The 15,400-nt window shown below is 48.7% G+C and overlaps 1 protein-coding gene across 1 annotated transcript in view; it reads left to right on the top strand.

The window, feature by feature from the left end:
• The window catches only part of LOC135902820 (uncharacterized), a 225,092-nt gene extending 218,516 nt beyond the window's left edge, over nucleotides 1–6,576 (top strand). Inside the window, exon 15 of the mRNA XM_070532433.1 lies at nucleotides 6,445–6,576. The gene's annotated coding sequence lies outside the window, so the exon portion shown is untranslated. The remainder of the gene's footprint in view (nucleotides 1–6,444) is intronic.
• Nucleotides 6,577–15,400: the final 8,824 nt, after the last annotated feature.

Raw genomic sequence — 15,400 nt, 5'->3', positions numbered from 1 at the left:
GCGCGGGTTTTGAACGCTAGCCGGCACGCGCTACGCCGGCTGTGCTACTCAGTGGCTTTTTGTTTTCGTTTTTCTGCTGCTCAGTCGCTCAAGGTCTTATTGCAGAGTCGTTTATTTGTTTAAAACGATTGCGAACGACCTTTAGAAGCCTCCATCGAATCCGTACGACGTGCAATTTCATAAACTAGACGCAAAATGCCTTGTAAATGAGGAAATCTTTATTTCGCTCTATATAAAGGCTTGTTCGGGGGTTTTTGTGCGTTCATCCAACGTTGTGGCACCTGGCAAGCAGTAGCAGTTCCCAAACAAAGCTCCACTGGACGGCATCAGCTGAGAAAGTTAAAACAAGCATGCGTAATTTTTGTATTCAGAACTTATAGGAATACCACGTGTACAGGCAAACGTGCAAAAGTAGTGATTGAGTGACGTTACAAACAAAAGCAATTCACCGTTACATACATGACGTCGAAAATACCCGGCTCATTTCAAGCCGCACTATGAATTATGCAGAAAACATCTGATTTCCAAGCATTACCCCCTCCCCGGGCATTATTTACTGCATTTTAAGAGCAGAAATGCATGGGCGACTCGGCGTTTCCAAAACAACTGGACCTCAGCCGACACGATAGTACGCTACATACACAGAGGAGGCCACAACTTGAGCTATAGAAAGCGTCACAAACTCCTCACTAAGATTCATTACACGCAAAACCAACATGTCACCACGGCCGGCTTGCTTTGTTGAAGACTGCGTCACAATCTCAGGCGCGGCGAGCGTTCCTCAATAGTATCCCAACAGGTAACGAAGTGAACTATAATTATTTTCGGGGTCAGAGAATGCGTCACGTACTTGTCCCTGTAAGATTCAATACACGCGAAACTACTTGTGGCACCCGGCCGAGCTGCTTTTCGCTAACTGCGTCACAAGGCCGGGCGTGACCACTGCGCATGAAAAGTACCCCCAAAAGTAAAGAAATTAGTTACAATAATGTTGAGAGTCATAGAGGTGCCAAAACTTCTCCCGGTAAGAGTAAATACAGCGAAATTGTGTCACACGGCCGAGTTTATCTTTCGCTATCTGCGTCACAAAACTGGCTGCGGCGAGCCTGTCCAAAAACTACCGAATAAGTCATAATAAAGTTGGGGCTCATTGAAAGCGCCGCAAACATCTCCCAGTACGAGGCCTTAACCTAAATTAACTAAGCCACGACGGCCGAGCTCTTTTTCGCTAACTGCGTCACAAGTCTCGGTTCCGTGCCTTAAAAGCGTAAATTTGCTTGAAAAGCGTTGCAGGCTGTGAAACCAACTTTCTCAAATTGCCGTAGTGCAATAGTGTAGTGGTGCCGTGTCGAAGTGCAGACGGAATGCAAGAATACGCCGGGAGCCCAACAGTCGAGGCTACATCCAAAAGAGACGCGTCGCCGTACAGGCGAACTTCACATGCGCAACCAGCCACGCTGGTTTGAGTGGCCTGTTTGGCGCATGACGTATGCATCTCTCGCGCCTGGCGCATCGAAGCTTGTTGGTAAGTTACTCAAGAAAAGTAAGTCGCAAAGTATAAGTTAATATATAGGCTAAACGTTTTACTTTTAGTGGAAAAGAATAAAAAAAATGATACGTTGTCTAAGATCATTTCACATTCTTTTTATCCAATGCTCGCGTCAACTAACGGATGGGATGAACACTAGGCTTGACGTGTTTCCTGCTAGCAGGTTTCGCCGAGTGTACCGTCTTGTTGAATTTCTTTTTCTATGCCGGGATGGCTTAGCCCGTGCAGTGATCGAATATTGGCCTCCTTAGCTGATGGGGCACGAAAGGCGAGGAGCTGCCTGCGATGTGTCACACGTAACCAATTTTGTTGTGTAGGGAAGTTGCACCTCTGCAAGCTGGACCGACGAGCCCTTTTTCCCGCAATTGGCGCAGCTCGGGGTCTGTTTACTGGGCAGAGGCGAGAGCTTCAAAATCTAAAGGACCAGAAGGCACAGCGCCGAACCGCGACAGTACGTCAGCTGCCTGATTTTCGGCCCTAGAGATATGGCGGATGTGCGTAGAAAATTCCGAGATAAGGGAAAGTTGCCGAAGCTCACTTTCTGAGTATGAGGCACTGTTGTTCTTGAAAACGAAGGTTAACTGCTTATGGTCGGTCAGAATGTGAAAGCTAGAGCCTTCAAGAAAAAAACGTCAATGCTTGACAGCACATTAGGTGGCCAACGTCTCCCTCCCGAAGGCATTGTAGCGAGCTTTTGAAGGTTTGAGGCGCTTTGAGAAGCCAAGTGGCCTCCAGTCTGTGTCATCATGCTGCTGCAGTACTGCACCCGCTGCCGTGGTCGATATATGCACCGTAAGGCGAATTGGCACGTCGTGCAACGGATTAATCAGCCAGACTGCAGTCGCCAACTGCATTTTGGCTTTCTGAAAGGAGTGTTCGTGCTCCGACGGCCAATCAACGGTTGGCATTTCTTTTTTTTTTTTTGAGTCGCGACGCAGTAGGTTGATAAGCGGCTGAAGCACTTGCGCACAGGATGTTGTGAAGCGCCCGTGAAAACTTATGAGCCCCCAGAAACTTGCGCAAATTTCAGAAGGAGGTTATATAGGTGAAGTTCTCCTCGATTGCCCACACCCGTGATTCCAGTGGCTTGATGCATTGGAGTGAAATGCGATGGCCAAGAAAATGCATGGCTTCAATTCCGAAAATTAATCTCTGGAGCTTTACGACCGGTTTTGTTCATCCATTTGCTTAAATAATAGGCGAAGGTACTCTTTGTGCTCTTCATCTGTGCGACTTGCAACGAGAAAGGTATGCGCAAATGAATGGCAGACCGAAAGCAAATATGTAGGAAAGGGATATTGATCCAGAGCAGCGGGGCCATTCAAAGCTCGGTAATCACCACCCAGCTACCATTCGCCACTCTCCTGCTTTAGAACCAGATGGAGAGGTGAAGACAAATTGTATAGGAAGGAAGAATAACACCGAGATCAAGCATGTGTTAGAACTCAAGCCGGGCGTCGTTAAACATCCGTCCAGCGATCCTCCGTGGCTGGGAGGCAACAGGTGGGCCGGTGGGGGTGATATGATGCACCACCTTGTGTTCCACGGGCTGCGCATCGCTGCGGGGCTTCATGGGTTGCGGGTACCCCGCAAGTGTCTTGTACGTTGAGACCAGCCAAAACGTTCGAATGCCAGATGAGATGAGGTAGGGCTACAGGCCAAGTGCATCGAAGGATGTGAGGTTATCCTTTAGGCGCACCTTGTGTTCCACGGGCTGCGCATCGCTGCGGGGCTTCATGAGTTGCGGGTACCCCGCAAGTGTCTTGTATGTTGAGACCACCCAAAACGTTCGAATGCCAGATGAGATGAGGTAGGGCTACAGGCCAAATGCATCGAAGGATGTGAGGTTATCCTTTAGGCGCCGGTCGCGAACACACACATCTTGGTTGAAATGACTAAATTCCGCTCCTGGTATGTCCAAGCTGACGTCGACGATCACAAACACTCGTCTGTGCGAGTGCCAGAGTCCGATGTCTATCGTTATTGTACGGAGCCCATACGACGCGATGGCAGTGTTGTTCGCTGCGTGGAGCGTGGGCGTGGACAAACCACGTCGGCGAGCTATGGCCGTGGCGGGAACGATAGACAGCTCGGCTCTGCTGTCATGGAAGAGGCGGCTGCCGGCGATGCGGTCGACTACGAAGAATAGGCGGCTTGCGCGAGGGTCGATGTCGCCATTAGCGATTGGCCGGTGCGTTTCCCGTCGAAGAACAGGGCTGGGTGCAGCGACTTGTTTGTTCGCGAAAGTGACGGTGGTACCAGCACAAGAGCCGCGGCAAGTCCGTACGTGTGCTGCGAGACTGTGAAGGCGAATGGTTGCGCCGACTTTGGTGGCCAGTGTTGCCACCCGTCGTCAGCTTCTCCAGTGCGCTGGTAAGGCTGTTGACTGTTTCCTCCAGGCGCGAGAGTCGGTCTCTGTCTCTGAGATTCGCAGCGGCGATAGGTAGCTGCGCCGTAGACGAGCAGTCGCTTATGCGGTAAGCGAATGCAACTTGCCGATCGAGACTTGTCTCTTCAGAACCCGTCTTTACCATGTGTGCGGACTGTGGGAGGCGTTGCAAGAACAGGTAGCGCAAAATTTGCAGCTGCGTCTCATTTGCGGGGTGCTCATCCAGCAACTGGCGCAACCGTCGCAGGAGGTGGTCGCCGAGTTCCTCGTAGAGGAGCTGTTGGAGCCTACTCTTCTGCGATGGCTAGAGGCACCTTGCGTTTTAGATCGTCGTATGCTGTGGCCGAAGGGTTACCCGCTAGGAAGTCGTCTACGGCATCGGCAATGCCGGAGCGTAGCGCCACAACGACGGACACGTACCTATCTGCCTGTGAAGTGATGCGCCGGAGTTGAAAACGGGCCTCTACTTGCATAAACCAGATTCGGGGATTCTTAGGCCAAAAGCTGGGAAGCTGAAGCTCTGCGGCGATGACAGGAGACGTAATCATGGCGTCTCTCTGTCAGCAGTAGTAGGAACAGCGTCGTTCATGGCTAATGTTCGAAAAAAACGTAAATCCCTTGGTCCCCACTCGTTGGGAGCTCGGTTTGGCGGAGGCAAGGAATACATGATTTGGCAGCTCGAGAACCGAGAGTTGACTGGCTTTATTCAAAAGTAAAACCAGGTTTTCCGAGTGGCTGCGGTGGCGCCCCAGTCGGGCAGCCGCGTCGGTTTCAATCAAGAGCACGGGGCAACGACCCCCACAGCGAGGCACGGCAAGGTAAATTGGATTTCCAGAGCAAGGAGCAATGACCGGCGACGTGACGTATGGTCGCTACAATATAACCAAAATACGCTTTGAGCACCACAACTCTTAACTGTCAGAACGGCATTGATATGTTCGTTGTGCTGTGCATTTATAAACACAGATTATTGAACTACTCTGTTCAACAACTGCCAATGTTTATTTGCTGGAATAGGTCATTCAAGATATAATCATAATAATAATACTTTATTCCACAAAGTCACAAAAAAGCAGCGTACATAACAGGCCTGCCAAAGCCACACAGGGCTTGAGCGGCAGTGCCTGGCAGGCAGCGGAACAAGCAATTATTCAATTGACATGTACTTTTCACATTTAAAGTAGTATATGAGAAAAAAAATAAAAAGCAAAAAACAACTAATGATTCCCTGAGGCGACTAGTCGATTTGCCTGAGTGCCTTTTTTAACTTGTATTTTGTTCGAGCTCGCAAGGCGGTTTGAGACAATTTGTTAAAATATACAGGAACATAGTAGTCTCGTATTCTCCTGCCATATCTTGTACAACGCCTAGGTACGAGGTAAAGATTCTTAGGCCGCAAACAACGTGAGGGAATGTACTTCACCCTGAAATTACTTTCCCAGAAGTGTTTTAGCACAACAGTTTGCAGCAGTAGTTGATTAAAGTCTGGAATATATAAGGTTTTGAAAACGTCACTTTTCTCATGAAGATTTAAATCATAGCTGATGTTCTTTAGTATAGAACGGAGAATATGGTTTTTCAATTGTAATATTTAGTTTACTTTATATAGCGCAGAGTTAAAGTAGGTGTTCCGCAGGCTGCAATGGTTGCCTGTATATTTATTCCAGCAACTACGTAATAAAAGTTGCGCCTTGAGCAGCATTGATGCGGCTGCTACGTTGTACCTTCACGAACACAGATGAGTTAACTACTGCACTGAAATACTACTTGCGTCTATTTGCTAGAAAATGTTGTTCAAAACTTGCGGGTGTTGTGTGCCATTTCTTCAAACTGTCAGTAATTCTATCACGCTGTACGATCGGGCAGCTTCCTGGGTAACTGGGATAGTATATAGCAGCCGTTATGGAAAAAGTTAGTTCCTGGTTGGTGCCTGGATCAGGATGAACTTTGCAAAAAAGCCAGTATTGAATTTCCCTTGAACTTTCGTGATGCAGTCGGATGGATGATAATTTCTCTTTTCACGATTATTTCTTTATTTGGTTAAATAAATTGTTCAGCACTTGCAGCTGCACTTCTTGATGCTGCATATAACTTTGGCGCTCAGCAGCCATGAGGCGCGTCTCCTCTGCAAGGGCCTCTTCCTCCATTTGGCACCCCTTTAATTCTTGGCGCTGCTCTTCTGCACGTGCCTCTCTTGCATCTGACACTCTTACATTTCCATTTCTTTGTTCCTGATGGTGTCACTGTGCTGTTTATCTGAAGCTGCAGGCTCCTTTATGCAATCTGCGCGTGACTGCTGTCTATCTCATACACCTGTTGTGACCAGGGCTCCAGATTTTCAATGGTCATTCCTTTGTGTCGTGGCGCACTTGCAAAGACAAAGAAGCCATTACGAAGACTGTGCACACAAATGACTGTCCTCCAATGTTTACGCGCTTCGTGCTGCTCGATGAAATCTAGCAGATTTGCTGTGCTGAACTAATGAGTGTTGTTTGTTCTGTTCCAGAAAAGTTCAAGTGCTTTGCGTGTACCAGATGAAGAATACACCGCCTTCGTTGCAAATGCCACAGGCTGTGGTTGTGTTGCCATGCTAGCAAATCCAATTGCATTGTTCAGTACAACTCATCTTTTGACGAGTCCATCCTCAATTTAAATTAATAAAGGATAAAATGGAGAAAGCTGTCTCATCTCTCGGTGGACTACAATAGTGTTTAAAGGGCTGGTATGTGAAACAAAGCTGAATTCACTGTCAATCGTACATACTGTGCTTCCTGAACGTCGAACGGAAATGTTCAAAATCTGTGGTAGCTGCAAAGAGGCATCCTTGAAACAAATTTACATATGAAATCGAAGCAATTTGTTGACATAAGAGATTACCAAAATGCTATTCAGTGCATGCAGCCAGAGCATGCACTTTTTTTATGCACTTATAGACAGTGAATTTATTGGTGCAGGTTAGCTTAGAACTTATACTCAACGATAAACCAGAATTGCGTCAGCCATATTTTTTAAGAAATGTAGAAATCAGGGACAAGAGGAGCAGGAGGCACTCTGCAATTGTATCATGTCAAACACTATCTGGAAGCACTGAACCTACTGTGTAATAAAAATGAACCGGATGGCACGGTTAAGCCCTCAAAAATGCAGATTTATGTAATAGCTGCTGTAAGATACATGCCCATGCTTGGGAATATTGAATATTCAGCTTAAAAGCTGATTCATCCAAATCAAATCAACGATATGCTAAGCACACAGCTCCTTTTCACGCCTCACGCATTAAGTGGAAAATGTAGTCCGTGCTGCGAAATGAATGTGCCGTCACTTCACAGGAATGTCCGTGGGCAATGGTTATAACACGAGCTGTGGTGTGAAAAACAGTTCGCACACCAAGTCCATGCCAGTAAATGAACAGTATTTCACCAGCGTATTCATTGCAGCAGAGTGTGCTCGTGATCATGCACCAACTCTAGCATTGAAGCATGAAGTGGCTCACGTCGCATGTGCAGTACAGAAGAGAAATAGAAGATGCCATATCACCAGAGGCAGACAAGGCCGAGAAGAGCAGAAGACGTGCTGGCTTGACCAGGCGTCAATGAATGCGGGAAATAGATGTTCAAGTGCCAACAGATGACGGCGCTTCAGTGGAACTCGCCTTTCACTGATATCGCTCAGCATACAGTAAAATCTACGAGATCTCCTTGTCCCTTCCTGAGCAGTGTCTGGTGTGAGGCAGTCATGCCAGCTGAGGAGTAAGCACAACGTGCTCGAGTAATAAACCCTTTGCACAGAGGCTTTTTGCGTATGCCCCGTGTTGTATGCTATTTGTAGTTTGTTCTTTTTACATTTTGCCCGCCATGGCTGCTTAGTGGCTATGGTGTTAAGCTGTTAAGCACAAGGTTGCGAGATTGAATCCCGGCCACGGCAGCCGCATCTCGATGGGCGCGATATGCGAAAACACCCGCGTATTCAGATTTAGGTACACTTAAAGAACCATAGGTGGTCCAAATTTCCGGAGCCCCTACTACGGCGTGCGTCATAATCAGATCGTGGCCCACCATGGTTGCTCAGTGGCTATGGTGTTGGGCTGCCGAGCAAGAGGTCGCGGGATCGAATGCCGGCCACGGTGGCAGCACTTCGATGGGGGAGAAATGCGGAAACACATGTGTACTTAGATTAAAAAAAATAATTATGGGGTTTTACGTGCCAAAACCACTTTCTGATTAGGAAGCACGTCGTAGTGGAGGACTCCGGAAATTTCGACCACCTGGGGTTCTTTAACGTGCACCTAAGGCCCAAACAATGAAACGTTCCTTTCCTTCGAGCGCTTCCTAACCTTACGTGAGGCCTCCTTACAGCGAAGGAGCGATGGAGGAAGCAAGCATACTCTGAAAGCTCCCTTCACCCGTCCTCACGTAAGGAGCGGTTGCCGCCATGCCTGGGTTCGAGATTATCTCTTAAAAGCTTTAGGCGAACACCAGAACACCACTATTCAATAAAAAACGTTGTATCGTCGCACAATCTCTAAGTTGATGAGCTAATATAGAGAAACGTGGACGCTATTTTTTAGTTTTGTTTACTAAATCTAAAGAAGCAGTGCATTACAGTGCGAAACTTGATGTGCTCCAGCAACGCTGGCACGCCGGCGTCGTGCAACGCCTAGCAACGCCTAGCAACGCTTCCATGCCGCACGCGTGACTGAAACGAACGTGCCTGGCAAAACGTACCGTGCTCGCGCTTCTCCGAAGGTGGGCGACAGCACGCACGCGCAAGCAAACGTCACGTGGTTAAGCAGTGAGGCGAAGCGCTTGTTCAGGGCCAGGAGCGGCGTAAGGACGCATGAAGGTAGCTTGGCCCAAACAATAAAACGTTCCTTTTAGGGGTGTGCGAATATTGAAATTTTCGATTACGAATCGAATACGAATAAGGCGAATAACTCTCTTCGAATATCGAATTGAATATCGAATACATGTGTAGTATTAAAAAATTGCAAGAGAGGTAACAATAGCTTTATTACCCTTTTAAAAATAACATTGCATTTTACAAGGTTGCTTCAAATTAAAGAGGTACTCAATTATAGATAATGGACTCAGGTAATGCCCTCAGTCAGGTAAAACGCTTGTTACACATTGTCGTGAAGGAAAATTAACTGCTCAATATGGCCAGAAAGTGAACGCTCTCTATGCACTGTCACATTTCTACCGGTAGAAAAGACTCTTTCACTAGGAACTGAAGTGGCAGGGATCGCCAAGTACTTCCGGGCGAGTGCACTTAAAAGCGGGTACCTGAAGCGGCCAATGGACTGCCACCACTCACAAGGATTCATGCCCCTTTCCAGAAGAGGCTTTTGCGCGTAGTCTGTGACTTCCCTCTCAGGGGCAGATGCCAAATGTGTCTTCTCTTTGTTCATCACTAGATCGTCAAAAGCATTCCATACACTCGATGCCACCAGTGGACACGAAGTCGACGCTGGCACGGCGGTGTCCCCACGGTGTTCCACGATGGCTTCCTGGAGCTCCCTTGTCAAAAGGTTTTTCAGCCAGATCATCTGACCAGATGCCTGATGAACTGTGGCCATAAAGCGCGGATCAAGAAACATGCCTAGGCTGGCCACTTCATCAAATTTCCCCTCCGCACAAAGAGCCTTGATACATTTTGCAACAACGTTAGCAAACCCTGAGTTGCCTTTGCAACCTTCAAGGCAATGGGGCATTCCAAAAATAATTGGAATTATAAAGCTTGGTGAAAAAGAAACCGAAACTGATCATGTCTCCAATGCCTGAAGCAGATAGACTGAAACAGAGCATACAGATAATGAGCGGATCTTGCGAAGTTCTCAGTTAATAAACATGTTCTTAGGAGAATGCGGAGCAAGCATACAATTGGTTAATTGCTCAATTATTCGCAGTCTATCCAAATATTCGCCGTTTCCACCGTTATTCGGCCGTCCTCGGATATTCGTGAATTTCCGAACATGCATTTCTCGAATCGAATACGCTTCGAATATGGAAAATATTCGATTCGTATTCGAAATTCCGAATATTCGCACACCCCTAGTTCCTTTCCTTCGAGCGCTTCCTAACCTTACGCGAGGCCTCCTTACAGCGTAGGACCGATGGAGGAAGCAAGCGTACTCTGAAAGCTCCCTTCACCCGTCCTCACCTAAGGAGCGATTGCCGCGTGCCTGGGTTCGAGATTATCTCTTCAAATCTTTCCGCGAACACCATTATTCTATTAAAAAATGTTGTATCGTCGCACAATCTTTAAATTGAATAGCTAATATAGAGAAGCGTGGACGCTTTCTTCTAGTTTCGTTTACTAAAGTTAAAAAAAAGTTGCGCATTACAGTGCAAAACTTGATGTGCTCCAGCAACGCTGGCACGCCGGCGTCTTGCAACGCCTAGCAACGCCTAGCAATACTTGCATGCCGCACGCGTGACTGAAACGAACATGCCTGGCAAGGCGTGCCGTGCTCGCGCTTCTCCGCAGGTGGGCGACAGTGCGCATGCGCAAGCGAATGCCACGTGGTTAAGCAGTGAGGTGAAGCGCTCGTTCAGGGCCAGGAGCGGCGTAAGGACGCATGAAGGTAGCTTTGGAGCTACCTTATGCTGAGGAAGCACCAAGGAAGCCTTCACCGAGGGCCCCTCAGTAAGGAAGCTTTCAGAGTGACATAAGGTAGCCTCACCCCAATGAAGGCTTCCTTAGTGAGGTAAGGAAGATTCCATTGTTTGGCTTCTTATGCTGAGGAAGTACCAAGGAAGCACCAAGGAAGCCTTCACCGAGGGCGCCTCAGTAAGGAACCTTTCAGAGTGACATTAGGTAGCCTCACCACAATGAAGGCTTCCTTACTGAGGTAAGGAAGATTTCATTGTCTGGCCCTAACTCTAAGTACACGGGTGTTTTCGCATTTCGCCCTCACAGAAACGCGGCCGCCGTGGCAGGGATTCGATCCCGCGGCCTCGTGCTCAGCAGCCCAACACCATAGTGCTTAGATTTAGGTGCACGTTAAAGAACCCCAGGCAGTCAAAATTTCCCGAGACCTCCACTCAGCGCGCCTCATAATCAGAAAGTGGTTTTGGCACGCAAAACCTGACAATTCAATTTTTTTTCTCTTTACATTGGAATATATGTTCGTGTGCCATGTCTGTCACCGTTTCATCCTTGTCGCACCCTAAGACGCTTGTCTGACGCTCTTGAGCTTGCTTCCCAAAGCGTATCATAACACAAGCTACCGTGTCATGCAAACAGGTTTGGTATTTACCCCTTATTGGTGTCTGTCTATCTTATGCTGGAGCTGGTTACGCCCTACGGACAGGATCCAAATAGAAGCGGGGCCTCATGTTCCCATTAGATGGGTCGAGCTGTATGCGATTACTGGCAGTTCTCGAGGAGAAAAAATGGGGCCATTCGTTAGTCCCAATGGCAATGGGAATGCATTATTTAAGAATTACACAATACTGACTATTTCTTCATTTTGTATGCTAGGCGAGGTCCGATAAGTTCGGCCGAGCATGTGCAGTCACCATTTGCAATTTTAATAAAATAACTGTATTTGGCTGCACAATGCCAAGACAAAGCGAAATCAATCTTAGTTTTGCAATTTAAAATATGGAAGCTCCCGGTCAGTCAGAAGCGCTTCCTGTGAATTTCCTTAAGCTGGCAATGAAGGTGTTGGGGCTCTGGCTCTAAAATACTAATGATAGAGTATGAATCAACACCGATGATTCTAAACATTATTGTAGTGTACGGCCGCTGTGATGGGAAGCAAGAAAAATCACGAACCTGGAACATTGCAGTGTATTGATCCAAGACAATTATTTTTTCTGTGCATCTGAGAATCGCGTCGTCTTGAAATGATTTCTGCAGGTTACGATGATAGTTATTGAAATATGACTTTGCTCTAGCCGGCACTATAAATTCACAGGCGCTGAAGTTAAGATCAATTCATTTGTTAGCGGTGCTTTGAAATATTTTTTTAAATTGGCACTCTTAATTTACGTTAAAATTTTTCAACATAAAGGGACACTAAAGCGAAACAATAAATCAGTTTAGACTAATGAACCATTGTTTGAGAACCCTGCAGGCAGTCATTAAAAAAATAGTTTGATTATTAGATGAGAAAATGAAGGTCCAAGTATCAGTTTTTTGAATTTCGCGGCGAAACCCCAGCGCCGCTATGACAGCGTCACGTCAGGGATTCCAAAGTATGTTTTCGCATTTGGGCCGCGTCGGTTAAATAAAGGTTCCCGATACTTGCCATGTTAAATATTTGGTTCCTTTAGAACGCAATGTAGTCAGTCTGTACCGCTATATATCATTAGTAAGCACTAGAAGATGCCATCATAATCCAAGACGTCACAGCGCCCAGGTGCGGGAACATAAGTAGGCGTCGCCACCCGTATTTCGTTCTTGCGCTTTTTCTGGCTTACCAAACGGCTTATCGTTGTAAGAGTGGTGTTTTTGATGTTGTAGGACGGTAATTTACTGATGCAGAAGAAATCATTTTTCACTTTAGTGTCCCGTTAAGTCTATTGACTTCAAGTATATATATAATGTGAGAAAAGGTTTATTGGCGGCTCCTAATGTAACGGCACAGCAACCGGGAACGGCGAAGCAGCCCGAAGCACTGTCCAAACGGACGCCAGCAATCAACAGCGCGAGCCGAGACGAGCCGCGCGTTGGCAATGCGGCTGTGCCGCGAGGCGCGTCTTCTTCTTCACAATCTCCCCCCGGACAAAAAGAGCCATCCTGGCGCCTTAAGAATCGGGAGGCAGAGGGTCGTGGTAGGGCTTGAGACGCGAGACGTGGACAATGTCACGTCCACGCCGGCGCAAGTCTTCAGGTGGTGACAGGGGCTCAATGAGAAAATTCACCGGTGATGTTTGCGCCAAGACTCGGTAAGGCCCTTCGAATTTTGGGACGAGTTTCGAGGAAAGCCCCGGCGTTTGGAAAGGGACCGACAACCACACAAGAACGCCTGGAGCGTAGGTCGTGCTTGGATGCGTGTCGAGGCGGTTTTCTTTCTGGCGCTGCTGTTGCTCTGCCGTAAAGGAGCGCGCTAGCTGGCGGCATTCTTCGGCTTGTCGGGCGACGTCGGAAACAGGTAGACACTCGGAGGCGTCAGGACGGTATGGAAGGAGCGTGTCGATGGTATGCGTAGGCTCGCGGCCATACAGGAGGAAGAAAGGTGAAAATCCCGTAGTGGCCTGGATCGCGGTGTTGTACGCGAACGTGATGAATGGAAGGATGCGGTCCCAGTTACCATGATCAGACGCCACGTACATAGAGAGCATATCACCAAGTGTGCGGTTAAATCGCTCTGTGAGCCCGTTAGTCTGTGGATGGTATGCCGTGCTTGTCCGATGAATAATATGGCATTCCGAAAGCAAACTTTCGACGACTTCGGAGAGGAAGGCGCGACCGCGATCGCTGAGGAGTTCCCGAGGTGCGCCGTGTCGAAGCACGAAGCGATGTAGGACGAAAGAGGCTACATCCCGCGCTGTAGCACTTGGTAAAGCAGCAGTTTCGGCGTAGCGTGTCAAATGATCAATAGCAACGACGATCCACCGATTGCCGTCTGGTGTCATAGGAAGTGGGCCGTATAGGTCGATGCCGACGCGATCGAAGGGTGTGGCAGGGCACGGGAGCGGCTGCAAGGCACCAGATGAGCGTAAAGGCGGCGATTTGCGGCGTTGACAGTCAAGACAGCACCGAACAAACTTGTGTACAAAATTGTACATGCCGCGCCAGTAGTAGCGGTGGCGAATGCGTTCGTACGTCTTGAAGACTCCGGCATGGCCACACTGCGGATCGTTGTGGAAAGCGGCACATATTTGAGACCTTAAGCTGCGGGGAACCACCAGAAGCCACCGACGACCATCAGGAGTGTAATTGCGACGGTGCAGCAGCTGGTCACGAATGGCAAAATGAACTGCTTGGCGTCGGAGGGTTCGGGATACAGGGATGGTCGACGATCCAGAAAGATAGTCGAAAAGAGAAGCGACCCACGGGTCACGACGTTGTGCGGTTGCAAAGGAGTCCATGTCGAGAGATGACACGGAATGTGCGGAAGTTGTTGCGCAGGCCGAGTCTGGAGGTAAAGGTGAACGAGACAAGGCATCTGCGTCGGAGTGTGTGCGTCCACTGCGGTAGACGACGCGAATATCGTACTCCTGGATGCGTAGTGCCCAACGGGCTAGGCGGCCAGTGGGATCTTTCAAGTTGGCGAGCCAACAAAGCGCATGGTGATCTGTGACCAAGTCGAATGGGCGCCCGTACAGATATGGTCGGAACTTGCCAAGTGCCCACACTAAAGCCAAGCACTCTTTTTCGGTCACGCTGTAATTGGCCTCAGGCTTCGTCAGTGTGCGACTCGCATAGGCGACTACATATTCGGGGTAGCCCTCCTTTCGTTGGGCGAGTACGGCGCCGAGACCGACCCCGCTGGCATCTGTATGTACTTCAGTTGCAGCTGACGGGTCGAAATGGCGAAGAATAGGTGGGGAGATGAGAAGACGACGCAGCGTAGCAAAGGCGGAGTCACATGCAGGGGACCAGCAGGAGAGGGCGGCGTCACCGCGTAGAAGCTGAGTCAATGGCGCCATGATCGATGCGAAATTTCGAACAAAGCGCCGGAAATATGAGCATAGGCCCACGAAGCTTCGAAGTTCTTTGATGGTCTGAGGCTTCGGAAACTCAGCAACTGCTCGAAGTTTTGCAGGATCGGGTAGAACGCCATGCTTGGACACAACGTGGCCTAAAATGGTGAGCTCTCGCGCGGCGAAGCGGCACTTCTTGAGGTTGAGTTGAAGGCCAGCGTTCGTTAGACAGGTCAAAACTTGTCTAAGGCGGAGCAGGTGAGTAGGAAAATCAGGCGAGAAAACCACGACATCGTCGAGGTAGCACAGACATATAGACCACTTGAGGCCACGCAGAGTGTTGTCCATGAGTCGTTCAAAGGTGGCAGGGGCGTTACAAAGCCCGAAAGGCATCACCTTAAATTCATATAAACCGTCAGGTGTAATGAACGCGGTTTTCTGGCGATCGGCCGCAGCCATGGGGACCTGCCAGTACCCTGAACGCAAGTCAAGGGACGAGAAAAATTCTGCGCCCTGAAGACTGTCGAGGGCGTCATCGATGCGCGGCAAAGGATAGACGTCTTTGCGCGTTACCTTATTTAACCGACGGTAGTCGACGCAAAAGCGAATAGACCCGTCCTTCTTGCGAACGAGAACGACAGGAGATGCCCAGGGACTGTGCGAAGGTTGAATAACATCACGGCGCAGCATATCTTCGACTTGGGTGGTAATGACACGACGCTCTTCGGCAGAGACGCGATATGGTCGTTGACGTAACGGCTGATGTGAACCGGTGTCAATGTAATGCCGCACTTCCGACGTGCGGCCCAGGTGAGGTTGTGAAACGTCGAATGAACTTCTAAAGTTGTGCAGGAGATCAAGAAGGGC

This window comes from Dermacentor albipictus, chromosome 1 (assembly GCF_038994185.2).
Source record: "Dermacentor albipictus isolate Rhodes 1998 colony chromosome 1, USDA_Dalb.pri_finalv2, whole genome shotgun sequence".
NCBI lineage: Eukaryota > Metazoa > Arthropoda > Arachnida > Ixodida > Ixodidae > Dermacentor > Dermacentor albipictus.
This window is presented reverse-complemented; position numbering and strand designations above follow the sequence as displayed.